The following is a 15,748-nucleotide window of genomic DNA, read 5'->3' as shown; positions in this document are numbered from 1 at the left end:
TGCAAACAATCATCATCTACCTGCTTCATGTAACACAGTTCAAATCCAATCAATCAGCAACTATATGCTCCATATCATACAGTTCAAATCCCAAAAATCAGCATCTACATGCTCCATGTAACATAGTTCAAATCCAAACAATCAGCATCTACATGCTGCATGTAATGTTGTACAAGTCGAAACAATCAAAATCTACCTGCTTCATGTTACATAGTTAAAATCCAATCAATCAGCATTGACATGCTGTATGTAATATTGTTCAAATCCAAAATATTAGCATCTACATGCTCCATGTCAGTCAGTTCAAATCCCAAAATCAGCATCTACATGCTCCATGTAACATAGTTCAAATCCAAACAATCAGCATCTACATGCTCTATGCAATAATGTTCAAATCTAAACAATCAGTGTCGAAATGCTCCATGTCATATAGTTGAAATCCCAAAAATCAGCATCTACATGCTCCATGTCATATAGTTCAAATCCAAAAAATCAGCATCTACATGACATGCTGTATATTACATAGCTCAGATCCAAACAATCAGCACCTACATGTTGTACATAATATAGTTCTAATCCAAACAATCAGCATCTAAATGCTGTATGTAATATTGGTCAAATTCAAGCAATCTGCATCTACATGCTGTGTGTAATATTTTTCAAATCCAAAAAATTGGCATTTATATGCCATGTGTAGCATAGTTCAAATCCAAACAATCAACATCTAAGTGCTACATGTAATGTTGTACAACCCACATAATCAGCATCTACATGCTCCATGTAACATAGTTCAAATCGAAACAATCAGCATCTAAAAGCTGTGTGTAATATAGTTCAAATTATAAAAATCAGCATCTACATGCTCCATGAAGACTGTTCAAATCCAAAAATTCAACATCTACCTGCTCCATGTAACATACTTGAAATCTAAACAAATTATAAAAATCAGCATCTACGTGCTCCATGTAATATTGTTCAAATCCAAACAATGAACATCTACATGCTGCATGTAATGTTGTACAAATCCAATCAAAATCTACCTGCTGCATGCAACATAATTAAAATCCAATCAATCAGCATCGACATGCTGTATGTAACATTGTTCAAATCTAAACTATTAGCATCCAGATGCTCCATGGAATATAGTTCTAATCCAAACAATCAGCAACTAAATGGTGTATGTAAAACAGTTCAAATCCAATTAATCAGCACCTACATGCTGTATGTAATATTGTTCAAATCCAATCAATCAAAATCTACATGCTCCATGTCATATAGTTCAAATGCCAAAAAATTAGCATATACATGCTCCATGAAACGTAGTTCAAATCAAAACAATCAGCATCTACATGCTGCATGTAATGTTCTACAAAACCAAACAATCAAAATCTACCTGCTCCATGTAATATAGTTAAAATCCTATTCAATCAGCATCTACATGCTGTATATAATGTTGTTCAAATCCAAAAAATCAGCGTCTACATGCTCCATTTAATATTGTACAAATCCAAACACTCAGCATCTACAAGCTGTATGTAAAACAGTTCAAATTCAAACAATCAGCATCTACATGCTTCCTGTAACATAGTTCAAATTCAAACAATCAGCATCTAGATGCAGTGTGTAATATTGTTCAAATCCAAACATTCTGCATCTACAAGCAGTATGTAATATTGTTCAAATTCAAAAAATCAGCATCTGCAGTCTCCATGTAATATAGTACAAACAAAAAAATCAGCATCTACATGCTGTATGTAATATTGTACAGGTCCAAACAATCAGCATCTACATGCTCCATGTTATGTAGCCGAAATCCAAACATTCAACATCACAATGCTCCATGTAATATGATTCAAATCTAAACAATCATCATCTACATGCTCCATGTCATATAGTTCAAATCCAAACAATCAGCACCTACATGCTCCATGTCATAAAGTTCAAATCCAAATGATCAGCATCTACATGCTGCATGTAATGTTGTTCAAATCCAATCAAAATCTACCTGCTCCATGTCATATAGTTAAAATCCAATCAATCAGCATTGACATGCTGTATGTGATATTGTTCAAATCTAAACTATTAGCATCTACATGCTGCATGTAATATAGTTCTAATCCAAACAATCAGAATCTAAATGCTGTATGTAAAACAGTTCAAATTCAAGCAATCTGCACCTACATGCTGTATGTAATATTGTTCAAATCCAAACAATCAACATCACAATGATTCATGTAATATTCTTCAAATCCAAACAATCAACTTCTACATGCTCCATGTAATATAGTGCAAATCCAAACAATCAGCATCTACATGCTGCATGTAATATAGTGCAAATCCAAACAATCAGCATCTACATGCTCCATGTAATATAGTTCAAATACAAACAATCAGCATCTACATGCTGTATGTAATATTGTTCAAACCTAAAAAATCAGCATCTATAGCTATATGTAACATAGTTTAAATCAAAACAATCAGCATCTAAATGCTGTGTGTAATATAGTTCAAATTATAACAATCAGCATGTACATGCTCCATTAATATTGTTCAAAACCAAATGTTGTGAAACCCACACAATCTACATCTACCTGCTCCATGTAACATACTTTAAATCCAACCAACAGCATCTACATCCTCCATGTAATATAGTTCAAATCCAAACAGTCAGAATCTACATGTTCCATGTCATATAGTTCAAATCCCAAAAATCAGCATCTGCATTCTCCATGTGACATAGCCCAAATCCAAACAATCAGCATCTAAATGCTGCATATTATGTTGTACAACCCACACAATCAGCATCTACCAGCTCCATTTAACAATCTTCAGATCCAATCAATCAGCATCTACATACTGATTGTAACATAGTTTAAATCCAAACAATCAGCATCTACATGCTCCATTAATATTGTTGAAATCCAAAGAATCATCATCTATATGCTCCATTAATGTTGCTCAAATCCAAACATTCAGCATCTACATGTTCCATATAATATTACTCAAATCCAAACAATCAGTAACTACTTGCTCCATGTAATATAGTTCAAAACCAAACAATCAGCATCTACACGCTCCATTAATATTGTTGAAATCCAAAGAATCACCACCTATATGCACCATTAATATTGTTCAAATCTAAACAATCATCATCTAAATGCTACATGAAATGTTGTGCCACCCACACATTCAGCATCTACCTGCTCCATGTAACATACTTCAAATCTAATCAATCAGCATCTACACGCTCCATGGAATATAGCTCAAATCCAAACAATCAGCATCTACATGCTGTACATAATATAGTTCAAATCCAAACAATCAGCATTCACATGCTCCATGTAATATTGTTCAAATCCAAACAATCAGCATCTTCATGCTCCATGTAATATAGTTCAAATTCAAACAATCAGAATCTACATGCTTCAGGTAATATAGTTCAAATCCAAACAATCAGCATCTACTTGCACCATCTAACAAAGTTCAAATAAAAACAATCAGCATCTACACGTTCCAAGTGATATTGTTCAAATCTAAATAATCAACATCTACATGGTCCATCTAACAAAGTTCAAATTCAAACAATCAGCATCTACATGCTCCCTGTAGTAATGTTCCAATCCAAACAATCAGCATGTAGATGTTCCATGTAATATTGTTCGAATCCAAACAGTCAGCATCTACCTGCTGTATGTAATATGGTTCAAGTCCAAAGAGTCAGTATCTACATGCTCCATGTAATATAGTTCAAATCCAAACTGCTGGAGTTTTCACATTAAATTATCAGCGTTGCAGAAAATTACATAATTGCAAGATGAAGCATGATTCCTTGTCACTAATTAACGTTCACGAATGTGGTTTTGCATCAGAGCCCACAAAGTGATGAATTGAAATCAGGAGAATGCTATTGGAATTTAAATTTTTGTGCTGCTTGTCTGGTTTTTGTTTTTGCATGAATTGATTCATGAAACAATCTCAACACTTAGCCAAGTTGAAATATTAATTAGCCAACCAGCCAGTTGAAATATTAATACTATTTGCATAATAGATAGATGAATTTCTAATGATCTGAACCAATCCTGTTATATTTATAACCTCCCTGATTAAACATGCTTACTGCTTGAATGCTAGTGGGTTGACTTTCACCCAATTTTCTACAGAAAAAACGGATGGATAGCTGGTTAAAATCTACCCTGTGACCTATTAACGTCCCTGAATGGATCATGTTGGTTTCAGATTTAACCTGCTATTCCGAGCAGGTTGCAAAGGCACCCATCTGAAACCATCAGGCCCCGTATTAAATGTGCAGAACAGAGTCCCTTGATATCGCCAGGGTCCTACCACAATTTTAACTCTGCTCTTAGGGGGAGAAAGTCAAGTGAGCAGGAAACCCTGGATGTACACTTTTTACTTTGCCTTACGGAGCCAAGAGGAGCAGCATGGCTTCTCTGGACCGCACAAGGTTATTTTAAGCCTCTCCTGCCACAAAGAGCCAACCCCGTCCACCCCTTTCCAACAGAGGGCGCCGATGAGAAGTGACTGAAGCATTCTGGGAGAAGTCACCGCAGCCACCGCGACTCAGGAGGGAATCGAGGAGAAGGACTCTTGCACTCAACAGGAGGAAGAGCATCCAACAGAGAGCACCGGAGCTTACCTCGGGGATTCGCAGCCTTGTCTCCAGGGAGCAGACTCGGAGGGAGGAGCACCGGAGCGGTGAGTATAAATCTAGCTTATGTCAGGGATTCGTGGCCTTGTCTCCAGGGAGCAGACTCGGAGGGAGGAGCACCGGAGTGGTGACCTCGGGGCACAGAGTAACTGAAGTCAAAACTGAAAAAGTGATGTCACAGGAAAGCTGTGACCCAATTGGTTGGTAGGAAATCTGCACCAAATTTGAAAAAAAAACACTGCAAAGCTAATTAATAAATTAATTATCTAAGTCGAGATGACTGGGCAGGTGACGTGCTGTAGCTGTATGATGTGGAAGCTGACAGATCCCATTGCGAGCCGCAGTGACCATATCTGCAGCAAGTGTTGGTTGCTGGAGGAACTCTGGCTCAGAATTGATGAGCTGGAGTTCGAGCTCTGGAAGCTGCGGCACATCCGGGAGGGGGAGAGTTACCTGGACGCTTTGTTTCAGGAGGCAGTCACACCCGGTAGATTAAGTACCTCTAGTTCGGTCAGTGGTCAGGGTCAGCAGGGTATGACTGCAAGTGAGGTAGGTAGAGGGATCCTGTGTTCAGGAACAGATGAGCCTCAGCTCTTGACCTTGTCCAACAGGTATGAAGAACTTGCTCCCTGTGTGGATGAGGAACAGGGCTGTAGGGAGGATGAGCCAGCTGACCACGGCACCGTGGCACAGGAGGTCATGCAAGAGGGGGGAACAAAAAGACAAGTGGTAGTTGTAGGGGATTCTATAATTAGGGAATTGATAGCATCCTTTGTAAGCAGGATCGAGAGTCCTGCGTGGTATGTTGCCTGCCCGGTGCCAGGGTGACGGACATCTCTGACCGGCTTGAAAGGATATTGGAGAGGGAGGGGGAGGACCCAGTTGTTGTGGTCCACGTCGGGACAAATAACATAGGTAAGACTAGGAAAGAGGACCTGTTTGGGGATTATCAGGAACTAGGAACTAAATTAAAGAACAGGTCCTCAAGGGTTATAATCTCCGGTTTACTACCCGAGCCACGTGAAAATTGGCATAGGGACGCGAGAATAAGGGAAGCAAACATATGGCTAAGGGAGTGGTGCGGGAAAGAGGGGTTCCACTTCGTGGGGCACTAGCATCGGTATTGGAACAGGAGGAATCTGTACCATTGGGACGGTCTCCACCTGAACTGATCTGGGACCAATGTTCCAGTGAGAAAGGTAAATGGGATGGTCAATAGGACTTTAAACTAGAAAGTGGGGGGGGAGGGAACGGTAAAACTCCAAGAAGTATGACCAATGGGAAACAAAGCAGCAGGTTAGCATGTGGGGGGGAGGGGGGATTCAACTTCATGGAAAATTATGAAAAAACTGAAAAAAAGGAGAGCCCAGGAGAGGCTAGTAAAGTCCCCAGAACACAAAATAGGACAGTGTTTGGAAAGGGTGAGGAATCTAACTTCAAGCACATCAGATAAAGGGACGGCAATGAGAAAGGGGAAGGGAAATACAGGACTGAAGGTGTTGTATCTGAATGCACGCAGTATACGAAATAAGGTAAATGTGCTTGTGGCGCAGATTGAAATTGGCAGGTATGATGTGGTGGACATCACGGAGACATGGCTGCAAGGGGATCAGGACTGGGAGCTAAATATCCAAGGATATACATCCTATCGAAAAGATAGGCAGGTTGGCAGAGGGGGTGGGGTTGCTTTGTTAGTAAGAAAAGAAATTAAATCGATAGCAAGAAATGACATAGGCTCAGATGATGTAGAATCTGTGTGGGTAGAGTTGAGGAACTGCAAAGGTAAAAAAACCATAATGGGAGTTATGTACAGGCCTCCGAACAGTAGTCAGGATGTGGGGCACAAGATACACCAGGAGATAGAAAAGATGTGTAAGAAAGGCAAGGTTACAGTAATCATGGGGGATTTCAATATGCAGGTAGTCTGGGAAAATCAGGTTGGTAGTGGATCCCAAGAAAAGGAATTTGTGGAATGTCTACGAGATGGCTTTTTGGAGCAGCTTGTGGTGGAGCCCACTAGGGAACAGGCAATTCTAGATTTAGTGATGCGTAATGAGGCAGATTTGATAAGGGAGCTTAAGGTGAAGGAACCCTTAGGAGGAAGTGACCTTAAACTGACAGAATTTACCCTCCAATTTGAGAGGAAAAAGCTGGAATCAGATGTAACGGTATTACAGTTGAATAAAGGCAACTACAGAGGCATGAGGGAGGAGCTGGCCAGAATTGACTGGGAGATGAGCCTAGCAGGAAAGACAGTGGAACAGCAATGGCAGGAGTTTCTGGGAGTAATTTGGGAGACACAGCAAAAATTCATCCCTAGGAAGAAGAAGCATACTAAAGGGAGGACGAGGCAACCATGGCTGACAAGGGAAATCAGGGACAGCATAAAAGCTAAAGAGAAAGTATACAATGCGGCGAAGAGCAGTGGGAAACCAGGGGATTGGGAAGCCTACAAAGACCAACAGAGGACAACTAAAAAAGAAATAAGGAGGGAGAAAATTAAATATGAGGGTGAACTAGCCAGTAATATAAAAGAAGATTTCAAGAGTTTTTTTAGATATATAAAGGGTAAGAGAGAGGCAAAGTGGACATTGGGCTGCTGGAAAATGATGCTGGAGTAGGAGTGGGGAACATAGAAATGGCGGTGGAAATTAATAAGTACTTTGCGTCAGTCTTCACGGTGGAAGACACGAGTAACATCCACAAAGTTCAAGAGAGTCGGGGGACAGAGGTGAGTATGGTGGCCATTACCAAGGAGAAGGTGCTAGGAAAACTGTAAGGTCTGAAGGTGGATAAATCACCTGGACCAGATGGATTACACCCCAGAGTTCTGAAGGAGATAGCTAAAGAGATAATGGAGGCATTAGTGGTGATCTTTCAGGAATCACTGGAGTCAGGGAGGGTCCCAGAGGACTGGAAAATCACTAATGTAACCCCCCCTGTTTAAGAAGGGAGTGCGGCAAAAGACGGGAAATTACAGGCCAATTAGCCTGACCTCGGTCGATGGTAAGATTTTAGAGTCCATTATTAAGGATGAGATTTCAGAATACTTGGAAGTTCATGGTAAAATAGGGCAAAGTCAGCATGGTTTCATCAAGGGGAGGTCATGCCTGACAAATCTGTTAGAATTCTTTGAGGAGGTAATGAGTAGGTTAGAAAAAGGAGAGCCAATGGATGATATCTACTCGGACTTCCAGAAGGCCTTTGACAAGGTGCCGCACAGGAGGCTGCTCAGTAAGATAAGAGCCCATGGGGTTAGAGGCAAGGTACTAGCATGGATAGAAGATTGGCTGTCTGGCAGGAGACAGAGCATGGGGATAAGGGGGTCCTTCTCAGGATGGCGGCCGGTGACTAGTGGAGTTCCGCAGGGGTCAGTGTTGGGACCACAACTTTTCACTTTATACATTAATGATCTAGATGAAGGAACTGAGGGCATCCTGGCTAAGTTTGCAGATGATACAAAGATAGGTGGAGGGACAGGTAGTATTGAGGAGGCGGGGTGGCTACAGAAGGATTTGGACAGGTTAGGAGTATGGGCAAAGAAGTAGCAGATGGAATACAATGTGGGGAAGTGTGAGGTCATGCACTTTGGTAGGAAGAATAGAGGCATAGACTATTTTCTAAATGGGGAGAGAATTCTGAAATCTGGAGTGCAAAGGGACTTGGGAATACTGGTCCAGGATTCTCTTAAGGTTAACTTGCAGGTTGACACGGTAGTTAGGAAAGCAAATGCAATGTTGGCATTTATTTCGAGAGGACTAGAATATAAAAGCAGGGATGTGCTGCTGAGGCTTTATAAGGCTCTGGTCAGACCACATTTAGAATATTGTGAGCAATTTTGGGCCCCGTATCTCAGGAAGGATGTTCTGGCCCTGGAGAGGGTCCAGAGGAGGTTCACGAGAATGATCCCAGGAATGAAAGGCTTAACATATGAGGAACGTTTGAGGACTCTGGGTCTATACTCGATGGAGCTTAGAAGGATGAGGGGGGGTCTGATTGAAACTTACAGAATACTGAAAGGCCTGGATAGAGTGGACGTGGGGAAGATGTTTCCATTAATAGGAGAGACTAGGACCCGAGGGTATAGCCTCAGAGTAAAGGGAAGACCTTTTAGAAGAGAGATGAGGAGAAACTTCTTTAGCCAGAGAGTGGTGAATTTATGGGATTCATTGCCACAGAAAGCTGTGGAGGCCAGGTCATTGAGTGTATTTAAGACCAAGATAGATAGGTTCTTGATTGGTAAGGGGATCAAGGGTTACGGGGAGAAGGCGGGAGAACGGGGTTGAGAAACTTATCAACCATGATTGAATGGCGGAGCAGACTCGATGGGCCGAATGGCCTAATTTCTGCTCCTATGTCTTATGGTCTTATAATGCCGGATTCCTCCATCCAGGAACTCTAGCATCCACACTTACTTGAGTGCGGTCTGGAGCCACTTCTTACCCTCTTTCCACCTGAAAAGCTTGTTAATAAGGTTAAAATCCATTGTTATTTTGAAGACGAGTCATACGGACTCAAAATTTGAACTCAATTTTTTTCTCTCCACAGATACTGTTAGATCTGCTGAGCTTTTCCATCGTTTTCTGTTTTTGTTTAAAATCATTGTGGCTTCATTCTGTAGTAGTGGACAAAAATCTTATGGGCACCAGCAGCTAATCCGTGGAAACCTGCTGCCAGTTAAAATCTCCTTCTTACATTTAAATAATGTCTCATTTCAACCTTTAGAATCATCTCAAAATGGTTCAAGATGTTGAGTAGAATTCACTGGATGCGCAGAGTACACCGCCATGCAGCAACATTTGTAAAAGGAGATGATTATTCTTTATAGTTTATCCAGTTTGAGCTTACCTAAGACTCTGATGTCTTTATACTAACAAACATAAAATCCTAGTTCACATCACCCCTATTATTGCTGGGATAAATTCACTCCTGGACCACTAACAATTTGATTTTAAAATTTTCATCCTTGCATTCAATCCTTTCCCCTCCCCCCCCTATGGTAAAGTGGAGTGCTATGTGCCTTTAAGAGAATGTAGTTAGTTGACCATGTGACTGTATTGACCAATTGCTACACAGCGCGGGCTTCTTGGGTAACTTTATGTCTCGAGCTGGAGGTGATTGAAGAAGCACACATGGTGTTAGTACTCTGTTCTTAATTCCAATAAACCACCAATGTTTGTTCAGTTAATCGTTCTCTCTGCCTATATTGTTTCAAGCCCCACCTAATGTGTAAAAATTAAAGGCGCAGCTAGCGTTCGTCAGACAAAGAGAACCTGATAACCAAAAACATAAAACCACCCCATCTCTATAACCTCCTTTAGTCCTACAATACTCCAAGAACTCTACATTCCTCCAGTAATTATACAGTCTCCACATTCTTTACCCATAACATTACGGGATCCTTCTGGTCAGGTTCGGACAAATCAGAGGAATTCATTTTGCATTGCCTTTCACTACTTTCTGCAATTTTGATTTTTATGGCTTGTTTTTGCATAGGCAACTTTGTGGTCTAGGAAGCATAACACCATTCACTGCTTGAATAATTTGATCTCACCTGGATTATCATACACTCTCCAATTTATCTCGAGGAATCTGGTTGCCATGATTTCAGCTAAGGAGCAAGCCTCAGCTTTGGAGGTGCAACTAACCGTGATGTCCACGAAGCTACACTGGTGTCACACTGTGAGCTGCTACTGCAGTGCAAGCTTTGAGCTTGCAGGCACAAGAGGCTCTGGCGATGGGTTGGCTAATGGCATGCAAGTATTGCACTGGCAGGAAAAAAATCTGTGCCCAAACATGATGTTGTTTGGCCCCTCTGACTAAGGCTGCAGCTAATTTTACTTTGCTACGTTGGGATAAAACTGAAGTGCACTCACGTCAATTCAAATTTCACTACCTGCACCTTATTCTCCCAGTGTGAGGCATGATCTCATAGTGAAACTTCTGGCAAGACTTCCAATTCCACCTGCCCATTTCAACTTCTAGTCAATGCTCCCATTTCACCATCCCACTATGCTGTATTATCTGGGGTTTCAGATTAATACAGTCAAAATGCTGGCATAGCGGTTGAACACAAAGCTTTATTAGGAGACTTCTTCGTGCTTCTGTTTATTCCTGCTACTTACTGTGCAATACTGACTAGAACATGTGAAATTACATCACTTCCTGTGTTGATGTATATTTACATAAACATATATTCAAATGATTGCACTTTGTCAATTTTTGTCTGATCATTAGTCTTGTTGTTTAATTTCGAGCAATACACATGTTGGATGATACTTAAAATTGCACAGAAATATTTTTGCAGATCAGTCAAGGGCTATGACTCTGCCTAAACATGTTTCGCTGTTTCAGCACAACTACAATTCATTGGTTTAAATAATATAAAAAGTGTTCTTATTAATATTGAAAGCTTTTGGAAATACTATTTCACAACTTCACCTGGCTGAGTCTGTTGAAAGGTTGAAGGCTTTGAAACCTACAAATCGTCATTTTTCCACTGATGCTTGAATTTAGTGTTATGTATTTTCCTAAAACTAATTGCAATGAATAGATATGCATGACACACATAACTTCTCATTTTTATCAATAATCAGCAATTCACTGGTGACCTATACTCAGTTGCCGTGGTAATCAGAGTAAACATTTCACACCTGGGCACCGTTACCTAGTTTAAGTTGGAAACCTGTTCTAAAGTAAAAACTATTTCTAATTTATTCGGCTTGCTACACTGGAGAATTGCACATTGGAACTTTCTAAGATTGTTCATACATAATTTTACAGTTTTAAAATTTGCAATTTACTTTAAAAAACGCACTTGTTGGTTCAGTAGTCCAAGTATACAGCTTTCACTGTAACAAAATGAACACAATCTCTTCCCAGATCATACTCAGCACACTCTTTGAACATCATTGTTTACAGCTTTTTTGTTTCTTATCCAGGGGTAAAAACCAAAAAAAACAGAGGGGATAATTTAGGAATTGCTTTACAATTTACACGATTGAAATAATGAGAAAAGGTAGCCATTATCAGACTTTCCCTTTAAAGTCTAAAAGGTTTACTTTCATCAGTATTTGCATGCAAAAATGCAAATTAATATTTAAATTTCATGCTAATGATGGAAATAACAAAAGCTCTGATTTAAGGTCAGTGACATTACATTAGCAATGGAAAAATATAACAGTATGTCGGAAATTGATGTAAAGGAGACAGAGACGGTGAAAATATGAGAAAATACTGAAATTGAATTCCTCAAAGGTGAACATTTACATACCCTCATATGCTTATTCAAATTAGCAAAGAAAATTAGTGTTACTCATAGGCTCGGAGCAGTGTTACAGGGGTAGAATTTCTGCAAGAACTCTCTCGATTTTCAATCTAAAGATGTACTAGACTTAGTTATCACCAACTGCTAAATACAGGTTTTCATCTGAGGTGCTTTAGCAAAGGAGCTTGTTTGCTATCAGCCCTCCAGGATATTCAATGACAGGCCACTGTTGGCCCTTTCTTGTCACAAATTTGCCTACTGGTTCTCTGACACGGACAGAAGAAAGTCATCGTGTTGCATTTCTGAAGTTACTTTTGAGTGGTTTCTATGTTGAAGTTGCTATATAAAGGTAAGTTACTCCTGTAGTTGTACACCTTGTTACAATTCATTAGAACTCAGGATATCACAGTCAGTAACCATATTATTGTGGCTAAAGCAGCATATTGAAGGCTATAAAATCTACGGTTTTGAAAGTTTGTGGTAGAACTCACCTCTGCCAGATTTTGTCCTGTTTAACGTGTTCAATAAACCCTGAGGCCACCCCTCATCTCCCCACCCCATTCCCCCCACTGCCCCCGATGTACCCATGATGGAACTCAGGCAAAATAGCCCATTTTAAAGTTTTTTCAACTTCCACCTCTGACCTTTTTGGTAAACATGGATTATTTTTTGAATGGTAATTATCTTGGGGGTAGCTGTTCAGTGAAGGTTTATCAGACTAATACCTGGAATGGGCGGATTGTCTTAAATGGAAAGGTTGGACAGGCTAGGCTTGTATCCGCTGGAGTTTAGCAGAGTAAGAGGTGACTTGATTGAAACATATAAGATCCTGAGATGATTTGACAGGATGGATGTGGAGACGATGTTTCCTCTCGTGGGAGAATCTAGAACTAGGGGTCACTGTTTATAAATAAGGGGTCTTTCATTTAAAACAGAGATGAGGCTAATGTTTTTAACTCAGAGGCTCGTGAGTCTTTGGAACTCTCTTCCTGAGAAGGTGGTGGATGCAGAGTCTTTGAATATTTTTAAGGCAGAGGTGGATGCAAGGGGGTGATAGGTTATCAGTGGTAGGTGGGATGCAGATTTCAGGTTACTATCAGATCACCCATGATCTTATTAAATGGCGGAGCAGGTTCGAGGGGCTGAATGGTCTATTCCTGCTCCTTGTTTGGATGTAAGTCTGTGATACTATGAAAAGTATGGACATTTCTAACCTTGGCATTCTTCTTCAAATCCAAGACGATGCTCATATTTCTCTATCTGAGTGCATGGTTGTTACAAGCTCACCCAACTGGAAATTGTGTTGCACCCTCTGTTTATGTGTGTAGCGTTTAGCATTCTCACAATCCAGTTTAACAGAGGGTATTTCAGTGTTTGTGAGGATGTATTTCCTGATTATCTTGCCTCACCCATCAGTACACAAATTTACTCAGTGCATAGTTGTCCTTTGATATGCATGGGAGGGGTCATCAACAGTGCTATCAAGCAGCACTTGCTTAGCAATGACCTGCTCAGTGATGCCCAGTTTGGGTTCCACCAGGGCCACCCAGCTTCTGACCTCATTACAGCCTTGGTTCAAACATGGACAAAAGAGCTGAACTCCCGAGGTGAGGTGAGAGTGACTGCCCTTGACATCAAGGCCGCATTTGACAGAGCGTGGCATCAAGGGGCCCTAGCAAAACTGGAGTCAATGGGAATAAGGGGGAAAACTCTCCACTGGTTGGAGTCATACTTAGCACAAAGGAAGATGGTTGTGGTTGTTGGAGGACAGTCATCTCACCTCCAGGACATCACTGCAGGAGTTCCTCAGGGAAGTGGCCTAGGCGCAACCATCTTCACAATGACCTTTCTTCCACCATAAAGTCAGAAGTGGGGATGTTTGCACAATATTCAGCACCATTTGCGACTTCCCAGATACTGAAGCAATCCATGTCCAAATGCAGCAAGACCTGGACAATATTCAGGCTTGGGCTGACAAGTGGCAAGAAACATTCGCACCACACAAGTGCCAGGCAATGACCATCTCCAACAAGAGAGAATCCAACCATCGCCCCTCGTCATTGGGCAGAGTTTTCTGGGTGACGTGCGGGTGGTGGGCCCCACACGTCAGCGCTTAAAATGGCGTGTGCTGACGTCAGGCGAACATCCCAACGTTACCGTGCGCCATCATGATATTTAGCTGGGCGGGCGCGCGATGAAGTGTGACGCCGCCCGCCATTAATTAAAGGGCTTGTTAAGGCCCTTAACTCGGCAATCGATGCTGATTTTGAGGCGCCCGTACGATCTACGGCTTGGCGCACGGGCACAATGGGCAGGCGGGTAAGTGACTTTTGAACAAACCTCATCCACAGGTGGGATATGTAGGCTCAGTGGGGTTGTCAATGTTTTATGTGAAGTATTTATTGCAGCAAGTATTTTAAACTTGCCTGTGTGAACTGTAGCAGTTCAGAACGAATTCCAGCAACTTTCTCTGTACTTTGAAGCTTCAGCTCAGCACTCTGCAGTCAGGAATCTTTATCGGGCCTGAAGCTTTCCAGAGGCCTCCATTTAGCCTGGGTATGGGTTCTGACATCTCCACTGGAGGCAACTCCTCTGAGGAGGAAGGGAGGGATAGAATAAGGAGGAGGCCAGGACTGGACAATCAGCCTCCAGGGGAGCCACCTTTGGGAGATCAGGCGCAGGCACAAGAGACGCAGGGCCAGGAGGTAGTTCAAGGTGGAAGGGGCTGCAGAAGACGCCATTATCCTACTGCCAGAGTTTACAGGCGGCGAAGCAGCTACCTCAACATGACTGAGGTGCAGTGCCGAAGGAGGCTCCGACTGTCAAGGGAAACAGTCAACTACACCTGTCAGATGATTGGCCCTGAGATCTCTCCTAACTGTGTGGGCGGAGACTCCATGCCAGCAGCTCTGAAGGTCACAGTTGCTCTCCACTTCTATGCATCTGGCTCCTTCCGGGGCTTGGTGGGTGATCTTTGCAGTGTCTCCCAATCAGCTGTCCGCACTTGTGTCAAGAAGGTTACAGATGCTCTTTTCAGGCGTGCATTGACTTTCATCCACTTCCACTGCGCCCAGGCAAGTCAAGCACAGCGAACCAGAGGCTTCACGGCCATTGCTGGCTTCCCCCGTGTCCAGGGTGCTACAGACTGCACACATGCGGCCATCAAGGCGCCAGTAGGTGAGCCTAGTGCCTTTGGCAACAGGAAGGGATTCCACTCCATGAACGTGCAGATAGTGTGTGATCACAGGATGCAGATTCTGCAAGTCTGTGCAAGTTACCCAGGCATCTCCCACAACACCTACATCCTCAGACACTCCCAGGTGCCGGGGCTCTTCAGTGCTCCAGCTCGGCTGGATGGGTGGCTGGTAGGTGACAAGGGCTATCGCCTCAGAAGGTGGCTCATGTTGCCTCTCCGCTATCCAAGATCAGAAGTTGAAGAGCGCTACAACAGGAGCCACGGCTCCACAAGGGCTGTGGCGGAGAGAGTCATAGGTCTTCTCAAGATGCACTTCCGATGCCTAGACCACTCAGGTGGCACACCCCAGTACCCCCCATATCACGTCTCTGTGATAGTGGTAGCATGCTGCGCTCTGCACAATCTTGCGCTGGAAAGGGGGGACGCAGTGGACGATGAAGACCTTGATGCAGTGGATGCGGCTTCACACGATGACTCCAGCAGTTGTTCAGAGGATGAGGAAGCACAAGGGAATGATGAGGGGCAGCACGCCGAACCGCAACTACACCAAGGAGGCAGGGACATCCAGGAGACTTTAATCCAACGAACCTTCAGCTAACTCCTCACAAATAGATCTGCA

Source organism: Cetorhinus maximus, chromosome 1 (genome assembly GCF_964194155.1).
Source record: "Cetorhinus maximus chromosome 1, sCetMax3.hap1.1, whole genome shotgun sequence".
Lineage (NCBI taxonomy): Eukaryota > Metazoa > Chordata > Chondrichthyes > Lamniformes > Cetorhinidae > Cetorhinus > Cetorhinus maximus.
This window is presented reverse-complemented; position numbering follows the sequence as displayed.